This window comes from Cydia fagiglandana, chromosome 19, assembly GCF_963556715.1.
Source record: "Cydia fagiglandana chromosome 19, ilCydFagi1.1, whole genome shotgun sequence".
NCBI classification, from domain to species: Eukaryota; Metazoa; Arthropoda; class Insecta; order Lepidoptera; family Tortricidae; genus Cydia; species Cydia fagiglandana.
In genome coordinates, this window is record NC_085950.1 from 1,340,063 (window position 1) to 1,360,282 (window position 20,220).

The 20,220-nt window shown below is 40.0% G+C and overlaps 1 protein-coding gene across 1 annotated transcript in view; it reads right to left on the reverse strand.

The window, feature by feature from the left end:
- LOC134673871 (oocyte zinc finger protein XlCOF6-like) overlaps positions 1 to 20,220 on the reverse strand; it is a 233,302-nt gene that overhangs the window by 115,819 nt on the left and 97,263 nt on the right. The window lies entirely within an intron of this gene.

The window sequence follows — 20,220 nt, forward strand, 5'->3', positions numbered from 1 at the left end:
AAAGTGGGTTAGGTTAGGTTAGAACTGCAACCCCCAAGAAAACGAATTGTTGCCAGAAAAGTGGGTTAGGTTAGGTTAGAACTGCGACCTTTACAGAAACCAACTGCTACTGGAAAAGTGGGTTCGGTTAGGTTAGAAATGCGACATTTACAGAAACCAACTACTACTAGAAAAATGGGTAAGTTTAGAACTGCGACCTTTACAGAAACCAACTGCTACTGGAAAAGTGGGTTAGGTTAGGTTAGAATTGCGACCTTTACAGAAACCAACTGCTACTGGAAAAGTGGGTTAGGTTAGGTTAGAACTGCAACCTTTACAGAAACCAACTGTTGCTAGAAAAGTGGGTCAGGTTAGGTTAGAACTGCGACCTTCACAGAAACCAACTGCTTCTAGAAAAATCGGTTAGGTTAGAACTGCGACCTTTACAGAAACCAAATGCTACTATAAGTTTAGAACTGCGACCTTTACAGAAACCAACTGCTACTGGAAAAGTGGGTTAGGTTAGGTTAGAACTGCGACCTTTACAGGAACCAACCGTCGCTAGAAAAGTGGGTTAGGTTAGGTTAGAACTGCGACCTTCACGGAAGCCAACTGCTCCTAGATAAATGGGTTAGGTTAGGTTAGAACTGCGACCTTTACAGAAACTAACTGTTGCTAGAAAAGTGGGTTACGTTAGGTTAGAACTGTCACCTTTACAGAAACCAGCTGCTACTAGAAAAATGGGTTAGGTTAGGTTTGAACTGCGACCCTTGCAGAAAAAATGCTACTAGAAAAGTAGGTTAGGTTTGAACTGCGACCCTTACAGAAACGAAATGCTACTAGAAAAGTGGGTTAGGTTAGGTTAGAACTGCGACCTATACAGAAACCAACTGTTGCTAGAAAAGTGGGTTAGGTTAGGTTAGAAGTGCGACCTTCACAGAAACTAACTGGTAGTTGAAAAGTGGGTTAGGTTAGGTTAGAACTGTGACCTTCACAGAAACCAACTGCTACTAGAAAAGTGGGTTAGGTTAGGTTAGAACTGCGACCTTTACAGAAACCAACTGCTACTAGAAAAATGGGTTAGGTTAGGTTAGAACTGCGACCTTTACAGAAACCAACTGCTACTAGAAAAATGGGTTAGGTTAGGTTTGAACTGCGACCCTTGCAGAAAAAAATGCTACTAGAAAAGTAGGTTAGGTTTGAACTGCGACCCCTGCAGAAAAAAATGCTACTAGAAAAGTAGGTTAGGTTAGGTTTGAACTGCGACCTTCACAGAAACCAACTGCTACTAGAAAAGTGGGTTAGGTTAGGTTAGAACTGCGACCTTTACAGAAACCAACTGCTACTAGAAAAATGGGTTAGGTTAGGTTTGAACTGCGACCCTTGCAGAAAAAAATGCTACTAGAAAAGTAGGTTAGGTTAGGTTTGAACTGCGACCCTTACAGAAACGAAATGCTACTAGAAATGTGGGTTAGGTTAGGTTAGAACTGCGACCTTTACAGAAACCAACTGTTGCTAGAAAAGTGGGTTAGGTTAGGTTAGAACTGCCACATTCACAGAAACTAGCTGCTACTTGAAAAATGGGTTAGGTTAGGTTAGAACTGCGACCTTCACAGAAACCAACTATGTAGAAACATACATAATACATAATTATGTTGAAAAATTGTGCTTGTGAGTAACTCTTATAATATTATGTAAAATAGGAAATTTTAACAGGCATTTCTGCTTACTTTAACGACGTAGGTACCATTATTTAGTATGAACAAATTCGGAATTTAAAAAATCGGAATCACGTCAAATCGGAATTCAAAATTTCGGAATAATGACAATTCGGAATTCGTGATTTCAACAATCGTTAATGTTAAATTCGGTATTTTTCACTATCGGAATTGTAATATTCGGAATTATGTGGTTCGGAATTTTAAAAAATCGGCGGTTTTGCTATTCGGAAATATAAAACTTCGTGATTTTCATCGTTCGGTAATTACGGCATTCGGAATTATGATGGGTCGAGCATTTAAAAATCGGAATAATAAAATTCGATATTCTAAAATTCGGCATAAAATATTTCGGAATTATGTAGTGTACCCATATAAAATTCAGCTGATAGAGTCTGGTAGCCAAATTTTGTTGACAGATATTTCCTTGTTGTATCACCTCTGATTTAATAAAAAGTTAAGTCTTTTGTCAATTTATGTCATTTATTCAATTTATTTGCGCACCATAAGGCGTTTATTTTAAATAATATTAATAATAACTATACCGAGTGAGGTCCGCAAACCATTATTTAAGCTTGTAAATAATGACTACAATGTGCGAAGTCGACGTTACTGGAGTCAGTTATGTATCGCTGCCATACATGACCCAAAAAATTTTTATTAAGCTATGAGCTTCATCACATCTGATATTTGAGTAATTATAAGCATTTCTAGCCTGAAGTGGGGGGGAGGGTGGTGTACAAAGACGGCCGCCACCCGTCATCTTTAAAAAAAATCTACTCTGATCCTGGTGGGTACTAGGGTAAGTTTGGTATCATTTTCGTATAAACCAAAGACGTAGAATTCATTGCTGATATTTGTTTTTTTCAATTTCATAGTAATTTTACAAGAAAAACGTAAAAAAGTGAAAAATTTGGTTGGAGATTTTTGCTACGCGGAGCCGAAACTACAAAAGATAGAAAGTTGAAATTTGCACACTAGATTACATTTATAAAGTGTACAAGAGATAAGAAGCGATTTTGAGAAATTCAACCCCTAGGGGGGTTAAAAAGGGGATGAAAGTTTGTATGGGGTTCAAGTTTTATTTTAAGCTAGGAATTTGAAACTTGGTAAAACGATATATTATTAAAATACAAGAAAACTAATTTCAGCGTTTTTGAAAATTCATCCCCTAAGGTGGTGAAAAAGGAGTTGAAAGTTTGTATGGATATCAAAAAAAATTTCGAACGCGGAACTTGAATCTTTGTATTTGGGGATATTATTAAAAGACAGGAAAAGTAATTTCAGCGTTTTGTAAAATTCATCCTCTAACAGGGTTAAAAAGGGGTTGAAAGTTTGAATCCATTACAAATCCGAGTAGACACACATTTCTTATTGCCTCCCAGGCTTGAAATGCTTAGAATTACTCAAGGAACAAATGTGATGAAGCTCATAGCTTAATAAAAAATTTTTGGGTCAACTTTATAACTGCTTCCGCTACGTGAAGCGTTCTATAACGAAAAACTACAATGTTTACAAGTCGTAAACAATTTAGTAGGTCGGTGCTCTATTAATATTTTGATACTTTAAGTACTAGTTCTAACATTTGCCTAGAATTTATTAATACCTGAATCTCATAAACAGGACAAGTGTGTAAAGAAACACATAAACTAGAAGTTCTGGAAAATATCAATATAATCAAAACATTGGAACGAACACGTTTGTCGTTGACTGTATTTAAAGAGTGAGTCGCTATTTTGAAATAATTAGGTATGTAGAAAATATACTATACTGTATATTTTATGTATAATATCTTCTATTTAATTCAGTAAATTTTTTACCTCTATAACTCGATAAATGAAATTTGACCTCTACAATAGTCGTACTGTTTTACCACATACCGCGAAGTTATTTATTGACTAACGATCCTCTGTAATTGGAAAAAGATAATAAGACTGTACTTTCTGCGTTTCTATAATTACCCCTGTAACACGAATTTTTCATGTCTTTTATTACCTCTGTAACTCGAAACTTCTTTAAGACGAACAAAAACCTGCAAGAATCTCCCTAAGTTGATGCTATCTATAAGACGAAACATTCGTTAGTACGAAGTTTTTGGCATTTCCCTTGAGATTCGTGCTATCGAGGTTCCACTGTATATTCAAATTCATACTAAAATTCAGATGACACACGTGGTTGATTGATACTTTGCCCTAAAGCTCATTGCTTAGTTACTGTTGTATTATTTATTTAGTGGGTTACGTGGTATTAATACGACTACGGCTTTCCTCTGAATATCACTGTGAATGTATGGTAGCAGAAAGGAGAAGAGCAGGACAACATGACCGCACTAACCCGCCGCTGACGAGTCGCCGTCGCTCATCACATCATCCGTCTCCGACTTGACGAGGGGGTCTACATCTGGAACAATAACAAGGAACTGCGTCACATGTAGTAATATTAGTTATATCTACGACACGATATACACACCACAGCAGATGACAGTTATGTTAGCAGTGATAATTGTTTTTAAACTGAAATAGTAATAAACTAAAAAAATCTGCTTCTTGATATCTTCGGCTTTCGTGGATAAACTCTCGAGCTAAATTCTCGAGTATATGCAATCTTTGACCAGCTCTCACCATACTCTAAGGGCAAGCAATCACAACCTAGCCTTTAAATACCCTATAAGAAAAAAATCTGTTGATTTCGTAATATAAGGACTGTTCATTTTATTAAGCGGACACACAAAAAAGTATAAATTACATTTTTCTAATTCTGGAATCGCTTTATTTAGATAAATATAATAAAAACGGAAACCAACGCAAAACATTTTAATGTAAATATAGTATAATATAATAACATCGGTAAGATTTTCGTACTTTTACACGGTTGCGCCGTTCAAGTGCCTGCACATCAATTTTTGACACTTTTTGACAAGTTGTAAACAACATTCGTTTGAATTCTTTCAATGTTTTAGCTTCTCATCTACCCTTTTTTAAGTGCATCTTCACATTGGTCTAGTGCCACTCGATGGAGTGGAGCTCCGGGCAATTAGATGAGTTGACTTGTTTTTGAACGAAATCAATGTTTTTCAAATTCAGTAGCTTTACTTTCTGACCAGCATAGTGGGCACTTGCCAAATCAGGCCGAAATGAAGAGGTGACATTATGCGTCTGATAGACGGAAAGTACTCGTTATTAGATGCATTATTTTCTGTAAATGTCGCAACCAAAGTTCATGTCGCAAAATAGAACAAACTTTTTAAGGCCACAGGAACCAATTGCCTGCCAGACAAGGACTTTCTTCATGAATTGGTCAATTTTGATGTTACTCTCCTCGTCGAATATATGATCTTCTACAACGGCATGGTAGCATCAGGGCCATTGGTAACGTACTACAGCAACATTTTATGCATTTTCCGTTGTCCATTAAAATGCTACGAAATTTATCTTAATGTAAAATGTTGTACAGTTTGACGCTTCTTTTTTTCGATTGCTTTCGCTGCTCTGTAATTCTTTTGTCCATTTTTTTCTTTCTATGGGTCCATTTATTGTCCGTACTTCTTATATTTTAATCTGTGCCTACTCTAACGCCTGCTGTCTTAGGAATTTCGCGAACCGATAAGTAATTTATTGATTTTAACAGCCGCATGACAATGCTTTTGTTTCTGGATTGGCCGGGCCGCTTCTGTGCAGGGATTTTGTAAAATCTTCAAGCATATGATGCTCTCCAAATGTTTTAATTATTTTATTCACGTTTAACTTGGAAAATTTGTAGATATTTACGATTTTTCGCAGTGAATACTAGCCTGTGCATCCTAATTGCAGAACTAACTTGCTATGTTCCAAATTTGTTCGGTCCTTCGGGAAAAATATTTGACTATTATGGGAACAAATATGTGGCAATTGATAAATAAGGGATTGTTAATTATATTGTTATGAACTGTACGTCAATTGATTTTAAATTCGCCGATTAAAAGAGGTGTAAGAGTGTCCGCTTAGTAAACTGAACAGTCCTTAGGTGTAGTGTTGGAAACGTGGTTGAATTTATTTTGTTTTGTACTCAATAGAAACGAAAGAAAGACCGACTCGTGGAGTAAACGACTACTCGAGTGGCGACCATGGGGGGAAGAGCGTCCCCAAAGTAGACCCAAGATGCGTTGGGACGACGACATCAAAAGGACTGCGGGGAAGTGGCTTCAGGTTGCAAAAGACCGTGACCAATGGCGTAAAATGAAGGAGGCCTACACCCGAAGGGTAGAAAAAGGCTAAAGAGAGAGAGAGAGAGAGAGAGAAACGAAAGAAATGCACCTCTGTATCAATTGAAAATACATTGAAGTAAGTCTTTCAAGTAATTAGTATTATGGGTGGGGTGGAGGGCCTTAGGAGGCTTAAAGGCTTGCTACACGGTCGCCGACAAGCCTTCTAACCGTCTGACCTTGGTCTGTCCTTGGACAGTTTTGGTCAAATTTTGTTGGTAACAACTGTCTACACGGTCCGGGACCGGCCAAGGCCACGCGGTCTGGGGGCTTGTCGGCGACCGTGTAGCAAGCCTTTTAGGAGATTGAAAATCATCCCTAGAAATAATTATTTAGAGTCAAAGAAAATAAACAAGACAAAAGCAATGGCAAATTGTTATTACTGTGAAATATTAATGTCCTATATTTCTGTGTATTCCTACTCATATGTGTGGTATGACATATGTAGGAATGAGGAATACACTTTTGTAAAACGTTCACCTTTACTTTGTTACAAGAACATACACTATTAAACAACACTTTAGACTCTCGGGCACACGGACACATATTCAATTATACGAACGAAACGAACGTCGGAATTTAATATAAATACAATAAAATTATATTGCTATAGACCCGTATAATTACACTATTATACATTGTATGTATGAAAACATGAACTAACCCATGAGTTCCTCGCTCTTCTCTTCCCCGACCTCCGACTGCTCCACCAGTATGGGCTCCTCGTCTGAAGCAAAACTTTATTATATAAACATCAGAACAAACACCGCTTTATGAAGCATACATGAAGAGTCAGGTCACCACACATTGGGGCTTTTTTAATTTCAAAATCCCACACAGCAAGCAACTATGCTGAGCTCCACCCAACACCATGGTAACAACAACTCCGGTTTATCTCTTAAACGCAATTTCTGTTAATTTACCTAAGTACAGTACAGACTGGATATAAAAGTTGGGTCATTCCCACTAGTTACCACCAAAGTGAGTTAGCGATAGAACATTGTGTATTAAGAGTGGTAAACAAGAATTTACCAAGAAAGGAAGTACTCACATAACACATCGAAAACAGAGTTATCGTCCGCACCATCATCAGCCCCCTCAGATTTGACTGCAGACTCAGCTGAACAACACAAGAAAATTTATTTAATAATAAAAATACTAGGAAAACAAACTAAGAAAACTATACTTAACTATAATTATAAATTTTTCCTTTTCCACTGGTACATTTCCTGCTATGTGGAAACTTGCTCATGTTATCCCTCTTCCTAAAACTTCTAATCCCACATCCTTTTCCCAATATCGGCCCATCTCCATTCTACCAGTTTTGTCTAAAATCATCGAACACTTTGTTAATCGTCGCCTCCTTTCACATCTCCACAAGCATGATTTGTTGAATCGATTTCAGTCAGGTTTCCGGCCCGGGCATAGCACCGTCACGGCTTTGGTGAGGGTCACTGATGACATTCGTTTTAATATTGAAAATAAAAAGCTCACGGTTCTTGTACTTTTAGACTTTAGTAGTGCCTTTAATACGGTTGATTTTAATATTCTCCTTCATATCCTTCGTACGTTAAATGTTTCACATGCAGCTCTGTCCTGGTTCCGTAACTACCTCTTTGGGAGGCGCCAGCGTGTCAGGGTTGACGACAAGGTCTCTGAGTGGTGTGACCTTTCTGCTGGTGTCCCCCAAGGAGGGATACTCTCTCCTCTCCTTTTCTCAATATTCATTAATGGCATTACTGATTCATTAAATTGTAGCTACCACCTTTACGCGGATGATTTGCAGATATACGCAGCGGCTAGCATTGATGACTTTCCATCTTTAGTTGATAAAATTAATAGCAACCTTGAAACAATTCGTTGCTGGGCGAATAAGTTTGGTTTAAAAGTTAATGCAAAGAAATCGCAGGCGATTGTCATTGGTGGTCCTCACTTTGTGTCCAAATTGTCGGAGATGGTGGTACCCAAAGTACTTTTTGACGGAACAATTATCCCTTTTTCCTCTACAGTTAAGAACTTGGGTATCATCATTGATCAAACTTTGTCCTGGTCAGCTCATGTTTCCGACATTAGCAATAAACTTTTTGCGTCTCTCCACTCACTGAGGCGTCTTCAAAATTTCCTTCCTCTCCAAACTAAAATAACGCTGGCTTGTTCACTTTTACTTCCTTTGTTAGACTATGCTGATTCTGCTTTTCTAGACCTCAGTGAGGAGCTTCTGGATAAACTCGAGCGACTGCAAAATATCTGTATTCGATACATTTTCGGTCTGCGTAAGTTTGATCATGTTTCCCAGTTCCGATCTCAGCTTGGCTGGCTTCCGATTCGTCGTCGTCGAGATATGCATATCCTGTCATTGCTTTTCAATGTTTTATTCAATCCTGCTGCGCCACCTTACCTCTCCGAAAGATTTAGTTTTTTAGCTGCTGGCAGTGGTCACCGTCTTCGATCAAGCACCAATCTTTCACTCGCAATTCCATCCAATAAGACGCGCACTTACAAAAAATCCTTTACTGTCCACGCCGCTAAGTTATGGAACGAGATTCCGGTGTCCGTGAGGCAATCCCAATCTGTAGCATCACTCAAGGAGAGGCTTAGAAAATTGTGGCTTTCCGATACTTAGATAATTCTGTTTTTCCCGATTAAGTACCTATTTCTTTCATTTCCTTTACTTTTCTGGTTCGAATTAATATCTATATATCTATTTATATTATATGTTGAGTATTTATTTATTTTTTATTTATACCTATATATATTATATGTATATGTACTCTTGTATTGTTATATTTCTATTTATGTATATTTGGAGTAATGTGTATTCAAAACGTGCATTTTATTTATTTTAGGGATTGTACACTTTTGCTTTTGTTTGTCATTCATCGTTACTTCTGTTCTACTCATTTCCTCAAAGGTTAACTGGAAGAGATCCCATTCAGGGATAAGTTCGCCTTTGTTGTATTTAATTGACTCTGTAACTGTGTTTCTCGTGTTTATATTTCTATGTACAATAAAGTAAATACATACATACATACATACATATACTTTAGTTCTTCAAATAGAGCCACACCACTGACAGACAGACAGTACAACTTTAATAATGATGACGCCCCAAACAAAATAAACATAATAAGGTATCATTGGTCACCCTTCAGGTTCGGAATCCTAATAAGGTTACAAAATAATTCAAGCAAGCCTGAAGCCCGGAACTTGGTGAAGAGAAACATTACTGCTTATGTTATCAATATGGTAAAAGCAAGCACTGGTGGCCAAGCAGTAAGAGCGTTCGACTTTCAATGTCGAGAAAAATCTCATTAAGGTCTAGTTCACCCTCAGGGATGGAAGGTCAGATGGCAGTCGCCTAATGCCTACGCCAATTCTCGGGATAAGTTGTCAAACCCATCCCATCAGATAATTAAAATTAGTTGTTGAAGCCAACCTTTAACAAGCATTCCCTGCAGCTCCGCCTGGCTGCGCTGCACTTGCAGCTTGAAGTCGCTCGCGTCTCGCAGGCGGCCCACGCACGCCGAGCAGATGCCGCACGAGCCCGAGCCGCCCACCACCAGCTGCACATTCAAACAATTGTCAATTAACACAATTACAGGCTAGTGTAAGGTCACATACACCAACTAAATTGTAGTATTTACATGTATATCGAAGCACTGTTCGATCATGTCGGCATATATCTCCGTTTTGCCGAGATGAGTGTACGGCGTCGTCAGGTCCTTGTCCGGAGCACGCCGCAGGCAGCAGCGACACGCGTGCATCACGTCCATCGCGGCCACCGTGCGGAGCGCAAGAATACTTCAATAGTCCCAAAATAATACAACAAAACGACCGTATCAGCGTGCAACGCTAAGCTCATAGATATGCTTGCCAGGGCTGCCAGTATATAAATCTTGATTATACGATCCTGTGCCCGCAATTATACGAAATTCGATTGCATTATACGAGTACAAAAAAAACTATTTTTGTACTCGTATAATTTAAATCGATTTTTTAATAACTGGTGAATTTCGGTTTTCGCGGTAAGCCCCCAAATTGCGGGGATCTTTCTCTTTTACTCCAATGACAGCGTAATAAGAGTGACAGAGAAAGATGCCCGCAATTTGCGAACTTGGATTTTCGCGGTTATAGCCCACGTTGACGTATATTTAAGTAGTTGCCGTTCCATTAAATTGTATAAATAGTATTGGCACCACAGAATAAATAATAGTACTAGGTACAGAAGACTCACTCTCTAACAAAACGCATCTGTTACGATCAGCATAATATAGCCGCTAGGTGGCCACAGCGCCACGCGCGGCTTATGGCTTTCCCCAAAATTGGTGTGGAACGGCTGTACTTTAAACTACCTGTAGCAAAGCGACGAAATCGCGGAGTGAGCCACGCCTGAGGGTCTACCGCGAACCACGTTCGACGTGTTGCCTCCCTGTCACACTTACGTACGTATTTACAAGTGCGACAGAGAGGCAAGACGTCGAACGTGGTTCGCGGTAGGCCCTCTGATTGGCACACTGTTTTTTGAAGCATTGACAGTAGTTTGACATCGGTGTTTTTTTCGTATCCAATTATACCGATTGACCAACTATACGACAAGTATACGAAAATAATTTCATTATACGAATTTCTTAGTCTATTATACGATCTGGCAGCCCTGATGCTTGCTAAGCTAACCTCAATAATTTGACTTTGATAGTGTAATGACACTGACAGTTCAGCTGTAAAAGCCATAACACACTATCGCACCACTCTGCGACATTGGAGCGGATATCCTACACCGTAGTCCTGCGAGGCGGACTACAAGGTAGAAATGTGAATGAGCCAATGAGGGGCTTAATCCGAAACTTCCGCAAGGTACACGGGATGTCCAAATTGACCGATTTGATCAGAAAAGAAATTGGTGTTCAACTCCACTTTCCTCACCAATAAAATTTTCGATTAAAGTGAAGTCTAGACAAGATGATTTCGATGATCAAATGCGTCAATCTGCAATTTTTGATTAATAGTGATATTTGAGCGCTCTACATGTTTAAAAAATATCCCTAAACGCGAATACTAACGTCAAAAATTCTTAGTCTTGCGTCCGCATCTACATTTGATCGATCATAATTCGGGGGCGTTTGTATACACACCACCTGATTGGATCAGACAATTTAATCGGATTGGCGAAAAATTGTTCCCGTCTGGACTGGCCTTTAATCTGTCAAATTATTAAGGTTAAGTATGGTAGTTTGTATTCTTTGCCAAGTGAATAAATAAATAGACTTACGCTTTCGTTGATCGAGCGAGGCTACTGAGGCTAGCGAGAAAGGTACTTACATTCATTACTTATGTTTAGCTACTTTTACGTACTCTGCATGTGCTGTAGCTATACTTGTTCACGGGATCGCGTCTAACTCTATCGAACTTGTATGTAATTCTAGGAATATCTCATTTACTTCAACAATACAGTACTTATATAGTCCAGGGGTCCCCTATATTTTTCTGTCCGTGGCGCATTTGCAATTAAAAAATTTAATCTCGGCGCCCTGACCTAGCTAGGCTATTCGAAATATAATAGGTATATAACATGGTGAAGAAGATTGCCTTACGGCGCCCCTCTTTATTGTCTGCGGCGCCCCAGGGCGCCGTGGCGCACAGTTTCATGACTTTGGCCTTTCATCAAGCCACATGGTATTTTGGTAATTTCTTTTATTTTAGTCTCCTAGTACTTAGTTTGTGTCACCATTTAGTGTAGGATTATTTTGTTTCTTAATGAGTAGTAAATAAAGTGACATGGTGTTTATGTAGACCATTGTGGAACTAGTGTGACTTGTATATTATTTGTTATGTTCTAATGGATATTTATCAAAAGATTACTCTTTCTTTGTATTGCTAAACCCTTTATTTAAAAACTTTGTATGTTACCCACTTGCATAGTACAGATCTTATTCTGCTATATTTTAAATATTAAGTTTATTTTTCTTCTATTCTTTTTCTTGGTGTTGCTGACACTTGCGTCATACACATATTCTGATAGAAATATAATACCACTACATTCCTTCTATGATAGTTATTGTGAGACTCCACAGATCATGTGCTACTTGCATTGCAGGTTCTCACTGTTACCAGCTTGTGAGCACACATTAACATGTCGATAGAGACAGTGTTTGTAAAGATGGAGCTTGTAGAGGTGTGTGTGAAGACGGAGCCTGGAGAGGTGCATGTGAAGACGGAGCCCGGAGAGGTGCATGTGAAGATGGAGCCCGGAGAGGTGTGTGTGAAGACGGAGCCTGGAGAGCTGTGTGTGAAGGAGGAGCGGGAGTGTGAGGACAGCGTGCTGCGAGGAGTGAGCGCAGCAGCCGCAGAGACTGGACTATATATTGACCATGAGGTCAAGGACGAGCTTGTGCTTGGCCCTGAGGAGGGGCACCGACCACAAGTGCTTCAAGGTCTGTTTATGATAAAAATTGCTCTTGAATGTGAAAACCTACCACTGTGTCTAACCATTGCCCTGAGATGACAATGGTACTAGAATCTGGAATGATTAACTTGCTTAAATTACACTGTAGCTACTTTGCATCAAGATTTTTTTATACATTAGATTAGGTATTGGTATAGAAAATAATCATTGTCAAACAACGGCTGTGGGATTACCTGTTTTTTTTTTTCAATGTTGAATGGTGAAATTTTTCAAAAACTAATTATTGAGGCCATTGGAAGTGTTACAAGTTGATACTCCAGATAGGTTCTTTTTTTAGGGTTCCGTACCCAAAGGGTAAAACGGGACCCTATTACTAAGACTCTGCTGTCCGTCCGTCCGTCCGTCTGTCACCAGGCTGTATCGCACAAACCGTGATAGCTAGACAGTTGAAATTTTCACAGATGATGTATTTCTGTTGCCGCTATAACAACAAATACTAAAAACAGAATAAAATAAAGATTTAAGTGGGGCTCCCATACAACAAACGTGATTTTTGACCGAAGTTAAGCAACGTCGGGCGGGGTCAGTACTAGGATGGGTGACCGTTTTTTTTTTTTGCTTTTTTTGCATTATGGTACGGAACGGAACCCTTCGTGCGCGAGTCCGACTCGCACTTTCCCGGTTTTTTAAATGATGAACAGCTACAAAACACTCTTTTCCAGTACAAGGTTATGATGTGAAAGGATCCCAACCCCTATCTCTTAATCGCCGACCCAATTCTCACAAACTCCGTAACCTGCGCACCCCAAGGTCCTGCAGTCTCCACCGCAACTGATATAAAATCATACATTGGTTCCAAGGCATAGTAGTTAGTATGTTTCTGTTTATCCGCATACTCCCATACTCCGCAGTCGAACCAGCAGCCCTGACGGTGTAACTCTTTGTCAGATGGGATGGGGCAAAGGTGCTGACACGTTGCGCCCCATAAGAGGCATCGACCCTTCTATCTAGGAGCCAATGTAAGACCATCTGGCCGTTTGCCATCAGCACGGCACTAACCCCGAGGCTCCAGGAGACAGGGAACGTTGGCTGAGACCAAAATCCTGCGATTTCTGCGAACTAGGCACGATAAATGTGTTCCAAATGTTATACCGGGTGTGGCCTGTAACACAAGCGAGTAATTAAAACTTGTACTCCTCAAACGGTGACACTTTTGTGCAACTGAAGTATTTATATAGAGTCCCTATTTTTCAAAATAAATATTATCTTCAATGGACGCCATCGCCACGCCATATCATTGTGATTGACGTCGTCTTAAATTAAACATAACGAAATTCACAATACATTGCGTCTTAAAATAAACTTTAAAGTGTATTAAAAATCAAACCACACGTTATTTTTAAAAGTTGCTGAACTACTCGTGATGTTGGTCAGTATGAGGAGTACAGCCTCCAGTTAAATTTTTTGCTCGAATTACAGGCCACACCCGTTATTAATTATATCATAAAATTAATATACTTAACAAAAAATATACAAATCAAAATATTATTATGATTAAAATAAAACGACGGTTGGTTGTGAAAATAAAATCATTGACGAAAAGTGATTATTAGTTGATTAGTTTTTTAAGTCATTAATATTTTTTCAAAAATATTGTAAATTATTTTGTGTTTCAGTGCGTTCGGAGGGCAGCGCCGCCCGCGCCAGGGAACAGCTCGCGATGGCGGGTTCCGTGGTGCTCGAGAGCCTCCGCGGCGACGCGACTGTTCACAGTGGAGGCAAACCATATGCCTGCGAACACTGTGACAAGCATTTCAGAAACAAATACATTTTAAGGAATCACATACAAAACACACACTTGTCGACCGGACAAAGACAATTTGCTTGTGATTTTTGTTGTTCTACGTTTCATACCGAATCGCTTGTAACAGAACACGAGAAAAGCGAACATGGTTTTACAAATTTCATGTGTGCTGAATGTGAGTATACTACGAGTTCCAAGAAAAGTTTGGAGACTCATTTAAAGATTCACTCTTTGGAGAACAATTTTAATTGTAGTCACTGTAGTTACACAAGTTCGTGTAAAAGTGATTTACACAAACACCAAACAATACACATTGCTGGAAATCCTATTAAGTGTAACGACTTTGATTTCAAATGCATTGATGAATCAAAACTGCGACGACACCAGAAGACGCACAACCGGAGGCACCAGAGAATACTCACTAGAAGAAAACCTTACAAATGTAGTCATTGCGACTACAAGTGCAGTGTTAGTTCTATTTTACGAATACACGAAAGGACACATACTGGGGCGAAGCCTTTTCAGTGTAGCCACTGTGATTACAAATGCAGTCAGAAGTCAAACTTACAACGACACCTTACGATACATACTGGGGCGAAGCCATTTCAGTGTAGCCACTGTGATTACAAATGCAGTCAGAAGTCACACTTACAACTACACCTGATGATACATACTGGTGAAGTGGTGAAGCCATTTCAGTGTAGTCACTGTGATTACAAATCCAGTCGGAAGTCATACTTACAACAACACCTTATGATACATACTGGGGTGAAGCCATTTCAGTGTAGCCACTGTGATTACAAATGCAGTCGGAAGTCAAACTTACAACAACACCTGATGACACATACTGAGGAGAAGCCATTTCAGTGTAGCCATTGTGATTACAAATGCAGTCGGAAGTCACACTTACAACTACACCTGATGATACATACTGGTGAAGTGGTGAAGCCATTTCAGTGTAGCCACTGTGAATACAAATGCAGTCAGAAGTCAGACTTACAAAGACACCTGATGATACATACTGGGGCGAAGCCATTTCAGTGTAGCCACTGTGATTACAAATGTAGTCTGAAGTCACACTTACAACAACACCTGATGATACATACTGGGGCGAAGCCATTTCAGTGTAGCCACTGTGATTATAAATGTGGTCGGAAGTCACACTTACAACGACACCTGATGAAACATACTGGGGCGAAGCCATTTCAGTGTAGCCACTGTGATTACAAATGCAATAATAAATCGGATTTAAAAAAACACCAGAGGATACACACTCGAGAAAAGCCTTTCATATGTAGTCATTGTAATTACAAATTCAGCGATAAATCCAATCTGCGACGTCACCAGATGACGCATGGGACGAATCTTAAAGAGCAATAATAGCGACTACAAGTGCAGCCTGAACAGCACCTGCGGAGACACCAGATGAGACGCGGAAGAGAACCCTTATTATAGGGATCGTTCGCGGCGGAGGGTATGTCGCCTTTTGTCCTAAATCGGAAAGTTAAACCTGACATTGACACATCGCAATAAGCAGGGGGCTCCTGTGCTGCTCCTACAGTACAAACATAATGGACTTGTACGAATTTAATCACTTAATATTAAAATACAGTCTTGAAACTGGTTATTATATTATTGTGGATTTGCTAGTTAGTGCAGTGAGTGAGTGCTGCGAGCGAAGTAGTGAGACATGTGGCTTCCGAGCCGCAGGTCGTGGGCTCAAACTACAGACACCTCCGACTTACTCGGGACTTATGTACCTACATATTAGAATTAGAATTATTTTATTCGTAAGCACAAACAAACGAGACATTACATAATATGAAAGAAAACACAGAATAAGATTAAAGTGCCAGGAAATGGCCTCATCTCAGCATGTTGCTGGTGGCTTCCAGTGCTGATCGTCCGATGAGACCATCAAGTGAGAAGAACCACGGAAGGTAACAGACAAGAAAAAAAAGATATAAAATAACATACAGTTAAATAAGAAAAAGTTGCACAACAAGAAGATACAACATAACGACTAAATTAAAGTATCGTTTGATATTTACCAGTTGCTTTGAAGTTTACTGAAAATGTCACGGAAAAGCATGCGTATTAAAGTAATTGTATTACAAATTTCGAAGGTCCCGGTGCCCACAGCGGCTTGAGGCAAAGGAGTGACTTTGTATTCCACTGTAGGTAATTAGTATAATTACTTACTAGAATAATTTTGATGTGTACTCGTATCCTCAAATAAGAAAAAATCTATTTTACTTCTTTTTTAAAACCCCTATTATTTATTTTGAAATACCCATCCAATGACATCCCACACCATAAGGATAAAGCGAAAAAAAAAACGATCCCACTTAACGTAAAGGGGAGGTTTGCGTGTAGGGGATTTTTTTTAGTTTACTATTTAACAACTCGGAGCAAAGCCGCGAACGGACAGACGAAAGAAAAGGCATGGCGAAACTATTAGGGTGCCTAGTTGACTACGGAACCCTCATAGGATCACTCGTGTCTGTCTGCCCCTCTGTATCGTAATATTACTACCGATTAAGTTGAAATTCGGTGCGTTAAGTGGGCTGCTTCTGAGAATATACATTTTCGACCTCTCTTTTCCGAAATTACTATGCCTAAAATTGAAAAATAAATACATACGATATTAGCATACGTCGTACTCCAGCGGGCATTTTCGTGGCATGTCAGAATGATAGGTAAGGTTCGCAAATCAATCAATTCACTTTCGAGTATTTGTACTTAGTATTTGGTACCTAGTATTTATAATGTGAAATTCCAAATATCATAGCAACTAACTGCGTTATTTATAAACGTACTTGGACTACACATAAGTCAAAATGGCGAAAAAGTTCGTTTGGCTTTATCCGTCACTCAAACAATTGCAGCTGTGAGAAATGAGTATTTACACATTAAAGATGAATAAATGGTAACGGGTAACTAATTTAATTAACTATGTTACAAATACTAGGTACATTATAATACTCGCAAGTTAAGATTTTTTTGTAAACCTTACCTTGCCCTCAAACTGCCCCCTGTAGTCCGACGTTTGGATATTAGTTCTTTACCTATAAACAACAGAAAAGCCCGTACACGCGAGTCCGACTTACACCTTTGTTGCCCTGAAATAAGGCGTAATTAGAGTGACAGAGAAAAATCCCCGCAATTTGCGAACTTCGATTCTCGCGGTTATAGCCCTGATATGTCCATTCAATATCCTGATGAAGGCTGGGAGCACACCGCGGGCCCGCAGCAGCGCACCTGCTCGCGCGTGTACTGGCCCGCGCTCACTTGAAGTATTTAATATTGACGGCGCCTCCACTCTCCCCCACGTTAGCAGATATGCGGCTCTGCATTGTTTAAGAAAAGATAAGGGAAAGGTACAGTCAGCTTCAATAGTAGCGGATGAAACAATAACGCGTCTAAAGTATCTGCCACCAGGAATATTTTTCCAAACAGAGATAAATCTCTATTTGTGTCAAAAACTCTCTGTTACGCACAGTCTTATTGTTCTACTCGTACATATGTATTTTTGTGAAGCTATAGAAGAGAGAGCTGTTGCTGGTGATAATGCTGACTGTACACCACGCTCTTACACTTCCAGAACATGTAGACACACAATACTTACCGCTGCGCTACACCGACTCGGCGCCTCGAGAACGGCCGGTACGTGAACCCGCACTGAGTAAGTAATAATACTTCAGTAATAAAAAGGACTCTCTCGCCTAGTATTAACGTGTAGCTGGTCAGGATGGTAGTTACAGTGGCGCCTACCGCCAACCTCTTCCATAGTTCGTTCGTCTATTTGCTTCTCTGTCGCTCTTGTGTCATTTAAACGATAGAGGCAAAAAGACAATTGATCTAACGAAGTGGTTCGCGGTCATAGCCTCGGTGACGGGATTATTACATTTACCCTACCCTTTCTGCTGAGAAAGATAGAGAAAGCTATATGCTGTCTCCCTGTCCTTCTTAACATTCAACATAGCGAAAAGTGTTTGGCGAAAGGATATAGATATAATAACCCCTCGTTGCCCTCGCGTTGTCCCGGCATTTTACCACAGCTCATGGGTGCCTGGGGTCCGCTTGGCAACGAATCCCAAGAATTGACGTAGGCACTAGTGTTTACGAAAGCGATTGCCATTATTGTTGAGAGAATGATAAAATAAAATCTACTAAATAAATAGCCGCCAGTACTATATAGAGTCACGGCCGCGCACATCGCCCCGGCCACTTCTCTACTCCTAATCCGCGCGCCGCGAGTACGTAGTCGGGTTAAGCTAACTACGCACCGTGTTTAATAACACAGTGTACAAGTGTTATTAAAAACGTCTTAATTTCATAGAAGTTTGACGTTTAGGATAACGCTTCCACGTCCTGTGCTCTATCAAAAACAGTGCAGAGTTAGCTTAGCCTGACTATGTTACTCCTGCGAAGTAAGTCCCTCAACCTATGACACACACTACAGGAATGAAAAATAAAACAATAAAAATGTACATCACCAACATTTTATTTCATGTTAGTATTTATTCATTTAAAAATAAATGGTGCAGTCATGTAGTATTCACCAGATATTTCCGAGGATCCGTAGCGAGGGATGTGTTTGTTAAGAACCTATAGAATCACAACACGCTGAGCGAGGAAAACAAACGAAGTGATTCTGTTAGATCTTAAAAAGACATCTCTCTGCGTAGCGCACATCTCTGGTGAAACCGCAACGTTAAGAAGCCTCTCGCCGCGACACACGGCACTCGCTCGTCCTGCGCGACACACGCCGGCACGACACCGGGAACACATCGTGCACGCGCGTGCAAGGGAACCACGACACACACATCACACAGCCCACACCCGACACATGCTCCACCGGTATACTTATTCTCACCACTTGCGGAACTACACTAGGGTTTTCAAACGAAATATTTTGTTCTTAGGTGGATTTGTAATGCGTTCTTATGTCGACTACTTGCAGTGGCTTCTCATAAGCAGGGCCGGATTAAGCATGTCGGGGCCCCTAGGCAGTACGAGGCTTGGGGCCCCCCACAGTCAATTCTGCACACAGCATATTCAGTACAGGGAAATAAGTTTGCGTTTTTTATTTCAATCTTCAGCGTCGGCCAAGCCGATCTTAATCGATCGATGTTTTTTTCGCTCTTATTGCGTGGACTTAAAGCTTATTCTATCGGTTTTGGCCGATTCCGCGTCGCGTCAAGTGTGGGGAGAGCCCGTTAAGCTTAAGGTCAATTTCCAGTGGAATACCAAAGATGTGAGCTTCAGCGTCACTTTCCTATCAATCCTATCTACCTCTATTGGCAAATTTTAAGCGAGGAAAGCTAAGCTCAACTAGTGCCGCAAAGTTGATTTTCGCAATAGTTAATATTTTGCGAGGCTGAACAGCGATTGTCCGACCATAAGATCAAACGCCGAGCCACATGATTAAAATCCATGTGTATCCATATGTTAAAATGTTATGTTAAAATCACTTAAATTACTAGAGTTAGACCAAGATAAGGCTGTAACAATTTTGATAGCACTCGCAGTGCAAGTGTTATTTTAAACGTCAAAACTTCTATGAAATTATGACGTATAAATAATACTTGCACTGCGTATGCTATCAAAATCATTGCATACTTTGGTCTAACTCTATTCATTCCACCAGTCAAGCTAACATGTCGATGATACAACTAAAGAACCAAAAATAAACGCGAGCGCGGCGAGCGCGAAATTTTTTTTGCAAATCGTGAAAACGTGTTAAAAGGCCGGGTATCGATCTTCATCTGGGCCTAAAAGTCCGAACTGCCCCAGTGAGGCGAGCTTTCATGCGAAGCCATGCTTCATCAGGCTTCAGGATATATACTTAGTTGAGCACAGACACGAACCAATGTCTATTGTATTAAAAAGCGAGACCGCAGGCCAAGCTTGGCGCAGCGAGGCCAAAGGCTAAGCTGAATTAGAGGAGATGTGGAACACAAACCAATGGTAAATTGAGGTAAAAAGTGAGGCTAAAGGTCGAGCATTCATATGAAAAACTGGGGACACGTTCGTCTTCTTTCTTTTTCTTTGTTTTAATCAATAGTCCTCG